At 35.0% G+C, this 11,516-nt stretch overlaps 2 pseudogenes; both read right to left on the reverse strand.

The window, feature by feature from the left end:
* Window positions 1–261: 261 nt before the first annotated feature.
* LOC125779915 (small nucleolar RNA U3) lies at window positions 262–443 on the reverse strand (annotated as a pseudogene).
* A 5,692-nt stretch (window positions 444–6,135) lies between these two features.
* On the reverse strand, window positions 6,136–6,265 carry LOC125779847 (small nucleolar RNA U3; annotated as a pseudogene).
* Window positions 6,266–11,516: the final 5,251 nt, after the last annotated feature.

The following is an 11,516-nucleotide window of genomic DNA, read 5'->3' on the forward strand; positions in this document are numbered from 1 at the left end:
CCACCAACACCACCATTGACACTTAGGTTGCGCTGACTTAAGTATGATTTGGTTATGCGTGCAAGAAACATACGATGGTTCTAATAATTTTGTTTAAGTATAGAAATATACATACTTTGTAGAACATTTGCTTTCGCAATAAATTTATCACAGCAATATGCATATACATAACATTGCTGTGATGCCCTGAGAAGTATAGTCTTAACTTTTTAACGGCCAACGCAGAGTATTTCAACCAAAAGGAATTTATTCCTTAAAATCGCCACTCAGAAGTCGTTTTATCCGTTGTAAGCGAGCGATTTTCGAAGAAACATTTCTAATATGCCACAAGACAAAATTAGAAATGAATTCCTTAAATCTCACGCTCCCAGATAAAACGATATACCTCGTCATCGTGGGTCGTTTTTCAAAACCACAGAAATGATTCTGTGAAGTGTTAATTTTGAAAGGCCAACGCAGAGTATTTCAATTGAAAGTCACACAAAATAGTTGAGAATTCGCAGAACAAACGAAAAGAAAAAGAAGTATAACTTCAATAATGAACAAGCATACATAAACAAAATTGAAACATTGTTCTACGAAAACAAAAACAACAACAGCATAAGCATGGCAACATTGTGTTGTTGGTAGAAAAGTCGAGCTGTGCCGAAAGAAACGAACAAACGATCGCCGATTGTCAGCGCTTCGCTGGCTGCTCGAACATCTTCGCAGACAAGGTTGCGTTACATTCATATGGAAGGTTATGCAACCAGAATCTATCGCAACCTTTTCCGGCGTCGTATAAGAAGTATAACTTCAAAAATTAAAGTCTTTAATCAACTTTATTACAAAATTGCATGTATTTGGCTCCACATGTTGTTGGATGTATTCAGTTGAGTGGCAAATACCTCATGCTCACATTTTAATTTGGTTGGTCGACAAAATAGGTGCGGAAAACATCGAAAGTTTGATTTCTGCAGAGATTCTTCCTAAAGATTTTACTAATGATACGGTCACACATGTTGACGGATATCCAATATATCGTCGAAGAAGTACCGAAAATGGCGGACAATATTTCATTAAAACTATCAGCAACGCAGACATCGACATTGACAATCGTTGGGTGGTACCATATTCACCTCTGCTGAGCAAAACATTCAATACTCATATTAATGTTGAGTCATGCAGTTCGGTGAAGAGTATCAAATATATTTGCAAATATGTGAATAAAGGGAGTGATATGGCTGTATTTAGAATTGAAAATACTAATGTACATTCTCCTCCGTTGAATCAAAATGATGAAATTATGAATTACCAAATTGGTCGGTATGTTAGTTCCAATGAAGCTGTCTGGCGTATTTTCGGTTTCCCAATTCATGAACGGGATCCAGCAGTTATCCATTTATCTGTCCACCTTGAAAACGGCCAGCGCGTATATTTCACGAACGATAAAGTGCTTGATCGTGCTATTAATCCACCAAAAACTACGCTGACCGAATTTTTTGAACTGTGCAATCGTGCGGATGCTTTTGGTGCCTTCGCACAAACACTTCTCTACTCTGAAGTTCCACGGTATTTTACATGGGGTCAAAAAAGAAAATGGATACCCCGCAAGCAAGGGACACCAGTTGATGCGCACCCAGGTTTATTTAAATCAAATACTTTGGGTCGTGTATATACAGTCAATCCAAGGCAGACTGAGTGCTTTTACCTGCGACTATTTTTGGTTAATGTCACCGGGCCATTGTCATTTCAAGATATACGTAAGGTAGATGGACAACAGTATCCTACGTATAAAGATGCATGCCTTGCTCTAGGCTTGCTAGAAGACGACAATCATTGGGACAGTACGCTTGCTGAAGCAACATTAAACTGCACAGGATCACAAATTCGTCTACTATTTGCTGTAGTACTGACTACATGTTTCCCTGCCCGAGCACAAATGTTGTGGGATAATCACAAAGATTCAATGACTGATGACAATATATCGACATCGTACAAGATGCAATGACCTAACGATATCATTCAGTGATGCAATGTACAATGAAGCATTGATTGCTATCGAGGATCTTTGCATTGCTATTGCGAATTTGCTAATCAGTCATTTCGGTATGAGCTCACCGAATCGAAGTGCATCTGATTTACTCAACACAGATTTCAATCGTGAACTACAGTACGATACTGTAGAAATGGCAGGCATTGTTAGTCGCAATGTTCCACTACTAAATGGTGAACAAAAAAGGTGCGTGGAGTCCCTACGCGCGGATGAAGTTATACTTCTTAGTGATATTCAGAAATGCATATCATTTTGTATGAAAGAAAACTAGAAAACTTAAATTCACATTTTGTAAATTTATTATGCACATAAAATGACGAATAAAGCAAAGTCTAAATGAATGAATTTTGACTCAGAAAGTAGTTCCGTCTCTTCGTTGCGGAAGAGAATATGCAGCGTAATCATCTCTCTTTTGTTTTTCGCCAATTTGGCTGCCGGATTGACTAGTGAAGATCAATTTTTTGTTGGTGACATATTCATATGTGTACGCATATGTATGTTTGTATGCTTGTGATTTATTTGTTCGGCAATGTATGCAAATATATGTACATATCTATACTAATTATATAAAATCGCTTATATGAAAAATGTTTGTAACGGCTAATCTCCTAAAGTTCTGAAGCGATTTTTATAATTTTTTTTTTTAAATAAAGCATTTGCTCTAGGCTCGCGAGTGGCATACTTATTTTTTTAATTTTCCGAAATCAAATCCTTTTTTTTTCGGGATGAAGTTTTTGAAAAACCAAAAATATTGCAAGCATAAGGTTTTTAGTTCACCAAACCCAGTCTACAGCGAAGCGCGCTTTGTGTGTGTGCGTGTGCCCTTTATCGTTTGCGGCACGCACTCTCTCTCACTTCCATCTCTGCGCATCTTTTCCAGCTTAACGTAATGAAGTAAAGTACATACATATGTATGCACTCTCTCTCTTCCATCTCTCGCATCTTTTACTACATAACTTATTGAAGTAAAGTACAAAGCAAAAAAGTTTGCATATATAAATGATCGCTGAACAAGTGAAACAGCACAATCAAATGCTCGCATAAATTGCCGTATGTATGCATGTACATCTATACTAATTATCTATACTCTATATCTATACTAATTATATAAAATCGCTTATATCAGGGATGGGCACATTTTTAGCCCGCAAAGTTAGCAAAGTGCGCACGGGGGCTAGATGAGGGGAATATCAGTTTACGGAGAGAAGGGCATAACAAGTTGAGAAAAATTGCGAAAAAAATGAATTACATTCCTCCGTAACTTGATGTTCATCGCAGAGTGGTTGCGGCAATACTGACATTGTACACAAATTTAAGGGTGGAAGTTTACCTCATATCGGAATTGTACAGTTGTGTGAACAAAAAGGGGTAAACATAATTTGCAGAGTTTAGAGTTTCGCATTAAAATTTGTTTTTATTTACCTTTGCATGGTGGGAAATTTTAATCACTGTTAGGAAAAAATATATATATGTGATGTTATGTATCTAAAAACAATTTTATTTAATAAGAAAACAGCATATTTTAAAACTTCACAACACCTTATGGTTGTTTCTATTTTGTTCACACCACTGTACATGTGATAGATCAGTCAATGGTGGTGGCAAATACGTTGCTCTCATTTGTAAATATGGAGTGGTAAAACGTTGCTCTCACTTCCCTCTTCATGTTTGCCCGCGATGATCCCCTCACCTAGCCCTCAAAATGTGCACTCGTGCCCGCACGGGCAAAATGCCACTGAGGGCTAATGTGCCCATCCCTGGCGTAGAGAATGTAAGGTTGCAAATGATGCAGAATAGACAAGGGGCGATTGCTTCCAAATCAGCGTTTAACTATAGACAGGATTGTAATTATTTGGACCATTCCCTTTTATTCATTGGTCGAATGAATGGCATTTGCAATTTTTGTAAGGCTAAAAAGTGGGTGAAAGATGCACCAAGTATGTGTTGTAGCAAAAGACATGTAAGTGAGACATATAGGTGAGCCTTCGCTGACAATCAAAGCGCTGCTTACAGGTGAGCATCAGTCGTCCTGTCACTTAAAAAAAGTATAAGAAAATGCAATGGTTGTGACTTCGTTTGGTGGTAATGAAATTAGGAAGGGTAATTTCATGCCAACGTTTAAAATACATGAACAAGTTTACCACGTTATTGGGAGTTTATTGCCAGCGCCGAACACAACTCCAAAATTTAAATTGACTGCCAATATGCGAATAAATCTTAGTGGAGCTGGACCATCCAATCGGTTTGCAGAGTTCCTACTTAAAATAGGTAACGGTTGCAAATCTGTCACCAAAGACGGTTATGTAATAATGCCAGATATTGCAGGAACCTGTGTTAGAACAGTTGACCAACTTATTGATAACGTGTATCCAGATATTATTAATTTGCACCACAAAGATTCTAAGTGGTTATATGAGTGAGCTATAATTACTTTGACGAATTCCGATGCAGACGAAATCAACAAAGCCGTTTGTCAAAGAATATTATCAGAATATAAAATTTACAATTCTTTTGACACAGTGACAGATGAAGGAGACGTTGTTCACTATCCAACGGAGTTTCTTAACTCTCTTAATCCCTCGGGACTACCTCCATTTCAACTAGAACTTAAAATTGGTACGCCAATAATCCTTCTACGAAATCTTAAGCCTCCCAATTTATGTAATGGCACTCGACTGAAGATAACGCACTTGATGCCTAATATCATTCAAGCAAACATTTTAACCGAACCTGCAGCAGGCGAAAGCAAAATGATCCCTTGGATACCAATGATACCTACAGATCTTCCATTTAGTTTCAAAAGAGTACAGTTCCCCGTTAAGACGTGTTTTGCGATTACCATTAATAAGTCCCAAGGGCAAACATTTAATACTGTTGGCATAGATCTTCGAAACGAAGTATTTTCTCACGGTCAATTATATGTGGCTCTGTCACGAATTGGTTCCCCGCAAAACAAACTGTTCTCATTTCTGGCAATGGAAATAAAACAAAAAATGTTGTATTCACTAAATTTTTTAATAATTAAAATATATCCTTTTTGGTTATTGTTCCACAATACATCAATTATAGTATACCTTATTTCATATCTTGAATTAATATTTACTCTATACAATCCTATTTATTTTAAGTAAGACTTTTGAATTGTTACCTTTTCGTTATCTATTTTTAATTTTTCTGTAAAAAAAATTTAATAAACAAATTATTTATAACGTTAATGAATTTAAAAGTGTTTGCAATTAATTCAAATATGGGTAGTAAATATTTGTAAGTCTAACATAAGTTACACATTATACTCATGTATGTGTGTTTACATGTACGAATAAAGGTATTCTTTTATTTGCATTTTAAACTACATTAAATTCTTTCCAATACCCTCATCGTTTCAGTTTTTGCGGCGTAACAAAGTACGCCGGGTATTTGCTAGTAAGTATATATGAATGTATGAACATACAAGTCAATGCGCGCACATGCGTATACATACACTCATATGAGCATGTGCAGATACACAAGATAAGATAGAAGATGTATGCCTTTTAACATCGTATACTATACAAATAAATATTTTTCTTACTAATAGAAATTAAAATAAAGAAAAATATTTATTTTTATAGTAAACGATGTTAAAAACAAAAAATTAAAAATTTATTCTGTCGGGATTCGAACCTGGGACCTGTGTTTCTTGACCTTCCAAGCGCTTACCACCAACACCACCATTGACACTTAGGTTGCGCTGACTTAAGTATGTTTTGGTTATGAATGCAAGAAACATACGATGGTTCTAATAATTTTGTTTAAGTATAGAAATATACATACTTTGTAGAACATTTGCTTTCTTAATAAATTTATCACAGCAATACATATGCATAATATGTATATACATATACATAACATTGCTGTGATGCCCTGAGAAGTATAGTCTTAATAAATTTATTTTTAATTTTTTGCTTACTAATAGAAATTAAAATTATCACAGCAATATTATGTATATGTTTATGTATATTGCTGTGATAAATTTATTTTCTATTAGTAAGAAAAAAATATTTAATAGTATAGATTTCCAAAAGCACAGAAATGATTCTGTGAATTTATTCATTAAAATCGCCACTCAGAAGTCATTTTATCCCTTGTAAGCGAGCGATTTTCTTAAATCTCACGCTCCCAGATAAAACCATATACCTCGTCCTCGTGGGTCAGTTTCAAAAACCACAGAAATGATTCTGTGTGATTCTGAAAGGCCAACGCAGAGTATTTCAACCAAAACATACGTAAAATAGTTGAGAATTCGCAGAAATGAAAGACAAACGAAAGAAAAAGAAGTATAACTTCAATAATGCACAAGCATACAAACATACATATGCGCACACTTGTGAATATGTCACCAACCAAAAATTGAAACATTGTTCTACTAAAACAACAACAGCATAAGCATGGAACATTGTGTTGTGTTGTTGTGTCGGCCGAGCTGTGCCGAAAGAAACGAACAAACGATCGCCGATTGTCACCGCTTCGCTTGCTGTTCGCACATCTTCGCAGACAAGGTTGCGTTACATTCATATGGATGGAGCGAGGTTGCGCAACTTTGCGTTACTTTTATATGGAAGGTTGCGCTACCAGAATCTATCGCAAATCGCGTCGTATAAGAAGTATAACTTCAAAAATTATTTACGAGCGCATCTTGCTGGCAGTTTCGGCAGGACAAGGAGGATTCTTGTTTTTTGGATGCGCCAGGTGGAACTGGCAAAACATTCCTTATTTCATTACTTCTGGCCGAGATACGATCAAAAAATGACATCGCATTGGCCGTTGCATCTTCTGGCATTGCAGCAACTTTATTAGATGGAGGCAGAACAGCTCATTCAGCATTTAAGCTGCCGTTGAACATTCAAAATAATCCAGATGCAGTGTGCAACATAAAAAAACAATCGTCTATAGTCATAGTGCTGAAACAATGTAAAATTTTTATTTGGGATGAATGCACTATGGCACACAAACATTCGCTTGAAGCATTAGATAGGACATTAAAGGATATAAAAAACAATGATAAACTATTTGGCGGCACTTTGTTACTCCTTTCTGGTGATTTTAGACAAACACTTCCCGTTATTCCACGTTCAACGTACGCTGATAAAATTAATGCTTGCTTAAAATCATCGCGACTATGGAGTAATGTTGAAAAAGTACAACTGACGGTGAACATGCGCGTTCAAATGCTTCAGGATCCATCCGTCGAAAATTTCTCTAAACAACTGTTAGATATTGGTGATGGGAAAGTTGATGTACATGAAAATACTGGATGCATCAAATTACAGACGGACTTCTGCACAATCATCGACTCGCAAATACTCTCATCGATCACATATTTCCCGACGTACACACACAATATGCAAATCATAAGTGGCTGGCAGAAAGAGCGATTTTGGCAGCTAAAAATGTGGACGTCAATGGGTTAAATTTAAAGATTCAAAAATTGTTGCCTGGGGACTTGGTGTCAACAAATCTATCGATGCAGTTTGCGATACCAACGAGACTGTGAATTATTCAATTGAGTTTTTAAATTCATTGGATTTGTCAGGCATGCCACCACATCATTTACAATTGAAGGTTGGATCTCCGATTATTCTGATTCACAATTTAAACCCAACACGGCTGTGTAATGGCACACGGTTAGTCATTAAAAAATTAATGAAAAACGTCATTGAAGCCGTCATCTTGAATGGCAAGTTTCAAGGCGAAAATGTGTTGCTGCCACGAATCCCTATGATTACTACAGATGTGCCAATTGAATTCAAACGCACTCAATTCCCCATTAGATTGACATTCGCTGTGACGATCAATAAGTCACAAGGCCAGACATTGTCTGTATGTGGCTTAGATTTGGAAACACCATGCTTTTCCCACGAACAACTATGTGTGGCATGTTCTCGCATGGGAAAACCCTCCAGTTTGTTTGTGTTGGCTAAAGACGGACTAATCAAGAATATTGTACACTCTATTGCACTGAGAGATTATTTTTTTTTTCAATTGCCATAATTGATAGGATAATATGAATAATTATTTTTGATATTTAGAAAGCTATCAAAAATTGTAATTTAAAATATATTCGTTACTTTAATAAGGATTGATTTATTAACTTAAATAAAGCATACTTTCATTGTTTATAATGCTTTCTATTATAAGTACATCCCCGCACACTTAGTAGTAGATAGTTATTTTTATTGAACTAAAAAAATGTTTCCTAAAAATAATATACATGGCAAAACAACGTTTGCCGGGTCAGCTAGTACCCACTAGCAAAAGGTAATAGGTAGTGTATGAGTTGGTAAGAGCCAAAGTGAGGGTCTTACTGCTGAATTCATTGCTGAATTTTAACACAGAGATGTCCTAGGAATTTCAGAACAGATCAACTCACATACCCAGGGACACAAATCGATCAGCTGTACGCATTACCAAGCTATATATCTGAAGACATCAGTTATAAGCATTACCGGCTCACATACCTGGGTATACGAATCGATGAGTTGTACGCATTTCCTACTAAAATGAATCCGAAATAAATATCTTATAGTTTTATATTTTTTAATTCAATTAGAAAGAATAAAGAAATCCATTTCAGTGCAAATTACTATAATTAAGATTTTACATTTAAAAATAATGTCAATGTTACTTAAATTAATTGTTTTTATACTTTAATTTATTATATTTGTTTATCTTTTTGCTTTTTCAAAGAGCCCGCTTTGTGATATCGGTTTTTACCCATCTTGAAAGCTCTTTTGAGCTCCCGCTCATAATCGCCTTTAGTGAAACCTTCCACTTGCATTGCTTCTAAAAAAATAAACAAAGTGTATCAAAACAATTACTTATTAATTGCGGAAAAGTAAAATTTACCATATATGGCATTATTTAGGCACTCAGACTTCTTGAATGCCACCTTGTCTTGCAGTCCATCATAATTTAACTGCACCATGACGCTATCGCTGAGAAATTTTTTCATTCCGTTTGTAACTCCAATTGATCCAATAATGTTTTTATAATAGACACCTGATACACCGATTTAGTTGCTGATAATGAATTTATATAGATACATATATGTTGGTAAGACTTTAGACTTACGTATATATCTTTATTTTAGGAAACATCATCTTCAATTTCCGTGAGTTGCATTACGTCGCAAACTGGGAATCTTGTTTTCTTCTCCACTTTATTAAGCACTTGCTTTATCAGCAAATTGTTCTGTGCCTGGCTGCTTATTAAGGCTGCAATAGATTTTGCCTGCTGTAAAATAAAAATGTTTATGTAAAAAATTATGTGCAGTCACTAACAAATTTAAGTATAAATTTGTTTTCTTATGATATTCACTCCGTTTTTCATTCTTAATTTAAAATTATTTTTATATATGTTAAAATAATTCTAAAATAACAACAAATTCAAACTTTTTACAAAATATAGAAAAATTCACAAATTTGTTTAACAAAATTTTTTAAAAATTTACGAAAATAGTTTAGCATGAATGTCGTAAGGAAAACACTTTATACTTAATCAATACTAATGGTAATATTGATTCTAACCATCCAATTTTGTCATAAGTTCGTCTATTTTTTGCTTGATTTTATTTAGTTCATTTTGAGTATTTTCCGGAACTACAAATGTACAAAAAACAATAGTGAATTAAATTACTTGTTTGGTCTGAGACTAACTTTTTTGGTTTCCAGGGTTGGAGTTTTTGGCTCGAAAAAGTGAAAAAATTTCGGTCAATAAGTTCTACACCAAAAAGTTAATTAAATTTGTTGAAAATTTATTTAATATTAACATACCTGGACTAATGTTTTCATCGCTTAATGTAGCATTGCATCTGAATACCGGAGTTGAAGTAAATAAGTTTTGTGACATCTTTGTGTATCGACTTTTACTTAAATTGAATGCAGTATAGGAATGAATAAATATTCGTTGGCATTAATTGGAAAGTAAAAAAGTTTGTAGTTAACCTGCTTTATATTAAACGTTTCTTCGTTTGCATTGGGAGTTTTGTTCGAAGTAAAAATTCCTAAATCTGTTAGCGAATTCAAAGGTCTTTCGAAATATGCTTTACAATTTGTAAACCTTCTGCCTATAATGAAAACCTCATTTTCTTCATTCGAAAATCGAAAAATTTGGAAAGGACTACAATTAGCAAAACAAATATTGTCAGGTGGTTTGGCTTTTAGAGTGGTACAATTAGAAACAAAAGATGTAATGTCACCAAATCTATTAATTTTTGAACCACTAAATTTATTTTTCCTAATAAGTTCACAGTTTTGATCTTTGTTTTTTATTTGCTCTAAAATTTTCGTTGGCTTTTTGACATACTTTTTAATCTTTTGCATGTAGTTTTCAAAATTATACGATGTAAACGACTCTAAAAATCCTATTTCCACAACACATTCTGTCAAATGCAGAAGAGAGTGTACATTGAAAGACACTTGCTCTGTATTATAAATTACGGGAAAAAGTGTAAAAAAATATTCTAAAATATCTTGAACAACTTTGATATTTGATACATACTTTTTTTCAGTTAGAAGAATCCTATATGCGGCATGAAGCAAGAGGATCATACGCGTTTTCGTCAATATAATCTTTTAAGACAAAAATGTAATGTATTGTTACAAAAGTAGTATTAAGTTGTATTTGTATTACTATATGCATCCCTGATTATGAACAATAGCTGTAGGTATATGGAATAGCATTTGTCTTGTTGTAGACATCTGGCGCCACGGCTGTCTGTTTGTCGAAACAACAGACATCTGGCGCCGCACTGTCTGCTTGTCTAGTTAAACAATTGCTGAGTCTGGCGCCGCGACTGTCTGCTTGCGTCTGGCGCCGTATAGCATTATGTTCTGGTAATTTCCAGACGCAATATTCTAGAAGGACACATCGGCATCAGCGAGAAGTGCGTGGCTATATAAGCCGTGGCAGCGCCAACGTAATCAATCAGTGCTAAGAGTAAACTGCTATAGTGTAGACGAGTTGTGAAATAAAGAGTTGTTGAATTAAATTAAACAGTGTTGATTTTATTTGTCAATCCAGAGATACGAACCTAACAAAGTAAACTAGCAAGAGTAAATTCGTAACAATTGGTGTCAGAAGTGGGATTGTCAAATAATCCAAATTCAAGATGGTTAAATTCGGAGAATTGAGAATTCAGCAATTGAAAAAGGAACTGGAGGAGCGTAAATTGCCGATAAGCGGGCAAAAGGCGGATCTGCAGGCACGATTACGTGAAGCAATGGAAGCGGATGGAATTAATGTGGACGAGTTCGAATTTGATGGGCCAGAAACTTCTACAAAGGTAGAAGAAAAAGGAGAAGAACAACGAACATCATCAAGTGCAGACATGAACATGCTGTTAGTGGCTTTTAAGCAAATAATAGCTGAAAATATATCACAAATAACAGAAAATGCAGTGCAAACAGAAAATCGTCTGGCACAGCAAATAACGCAAATAGCT

This window comes from Bactrocera dorsalis, chromosome 6, assembly GCF_023373825.1.
Source record: "Bactrocera dorsalis isolate Fly_Bdor chromosome 6, ASM2337382v1, whole genome shotgun sequence".
NCBI lineage: Eukaryota > Metazoa > Arthropoda > Insecta > Diptera > Tephritidae > Bactrocera > Bactrocera dorsalis.